General features: G+C 42.5%; 1 non-coding gene across 1 annotated transcript; it reads right to left on the minus strand.

Moving 5' to 3' along the window:
* Positions 1–1,235: 1,235 nt before the first annotated feature.
* LOC113458159 lies at positions 1,236–1,439 on the minus strand. Its single transcript, XR_003378586.1, has one exon. It is a non-coding gene; the product is annotated as a small nucleolar RNA SNORA73 family (small nucleolar RNA).
* Between the last annotated feature and the right edge of the window lie 615 nt (positions 1,440–2,054).

Raw genomic sequence — 2,054 nt, forward strand, 5'->3', positions numbered from 1 at the left:
CCCAGCATTCTGCTCCTCCCTCCTACATTCTAACCTATCAGGTCAAGCAGCTTCTTTATTAAATCAACCAATGACCTTCCTCCATCAATATAGCAAGATCCAGGGCAGTCAGAGTTACATAGTGATACCATATCTGAAGGACAACAGAGAAAACATTGTCCATACTACTTAACAATCCCTCTGAAAATATTCAGTTCTATCCAGGTGCAGGTGTCCTTAAATGGTCCAACTGCTTCATCTATAACAGAAACACTCAAGTTTAAGCTAAAGTGCTGAAGGGAGATGAGCAGGCAAGAGGGCATGCCTGCTTCCTAGGCTTCTTGTCAAATACTCAAAGTGTTGAGTGTCTGCATCCCTATTTGAGTAGTAAGCCCAATCCACCTGTGCTGACCTTCCTGCTTTCTCTGAAGCACATTGCAGCCATGGGAGAGTCTGTCACTTGTTTAGACTCATGCCTTATCCTGACTTGAAAATTGTGATCGAGATTTGGATTTAGATTGACATTGAATTGCGGTTCTGCCTGCCTACACCTTAGCCATAGGCAATAATACTACATGAACACTTTGGTTCTAGATTATTTCATGGTGAAAGAGGGCTATGATGTTCACAGTGCAACACTGTGGTGAAGACTGAAAGATCTAATTAAGGATCCAGCCTCAGATCACAAATAAGTTTTTCAGTGGTGTTGTGGTAACCATGATCAGTGTTCTGTGGGGACCCAACAGGGAAAGCGAATTCTCTGGTCGGGATGGAGGCTTAACATTCAGTGTTACCAAACCATAAGATACTTGATCCAGTTGGGCTGGTCAACCACCTAGATAAGGGAATACCCCTCAGGAAGGCAGAACCATCTCTAGGAAGGAGGGCTCACCATAAGTCTTGTTTAAAAGGTAGGCGGAATAAGTATCCTTTTATGAAATACTCTATTATTTCTGCCCAGAACATCTGCCTTTTAGCACAGTCCCTATGAGTACCATGGGGTTCACCCAGGTCTGTCCACCTCTCTGAGTTCTGCCTCAGACAGTTGTAACTATTTCTTTTTCTCCTTTTTGCCTCTTTCCCCTCCACTCCTCCCCCCACTCCCCTCAGATACTGGCAAGAGTCCAAACACATTTGCTTTCTTCCCATATTTGTTCTCTTTTTTTTTTCTGAAAAAGAGGGCATTTTTATTTCATAAATAAATTCTAATCCAGTTTCCCAATCACGCAGTCTCATTCCCCTATCTCCTGGTTTAAGACTGTTTCCTGCATGGTTTGTCTCCTCAGTCACGGTCCAGAGGACTCTGAGAAGCCGTAGGAATATGCAGGCGCAGACTCGAGGCCCAGCTTCATCTCCAACGTCGTGGAACGGGACTGTACATCACGGGGCAGGGCCCTATGCTTCTCTACACCACTACAACATAGCCCAGGGAGAGTGATCTCCCGGGGTCTTCCCATATTTGATGCTTTGGGCTTTCCTACTCTTTCTGTCAAGCTTGTTTCTCACCACGTTGCTGCCCACCACCATGCAGCTGACCTTCATGATGACTTAAGTTGAACAGCATGGTTGTTGTTTATTTCCTTCTATTGTCGATTCTTCTCCTCCAGGTAACCAACATGTATATCTTGCCTGCCCTTGGATTTCTGTTTTAAACCCTAGTAAAAATATCCATATGCTTCTGCTTGGTCCATTCTTAAATTTCACTACTAATGAGACTAGGAACTCCGAGAAGAGATTCCAATTTCCCTGGTATCATTGGCACATACGTATACAAACAATCATTGAAACAGATTGAAAGGAAGGAAGGGAGGGAGGAAGGAAAAAAGGAAAGAAGAAAAGAAGGGTAAAATAAAGGACAGAGAGAAGAGGGGAAGCTATACTGAGGAGCACTAGGAGTTCAGTAAATATTCCTGCTCTTTACAGAAGACAATAGCATCATAGATGTTGCATGGTGCGTATGGCCTGATTTATATCTAATGATTAATATAAACATATAAACAAATACATTTTACCATTACGCAATATTTTTAATTGTCATTTTAATGTAAATGAAAATATGAAAGCAATCTAATGTT

This window comes from Microtus ochrogaster, unplaced genomic scaffold (genome assembly GCF_000317375.1).
Source record: "Microtus ochrogaster isolate Prairie Vole_2 unplaced genomic scaffold, MicOch1.0 UNK5, whole genome shotgun sequence".
NCBI classification, from domain to species: domain Eukaryota; kingdom Metazoa; phylum Chordata; class Mammalia; order Rodentia; family Cricetidae; genus Microtus; species Microtus ochrogaster.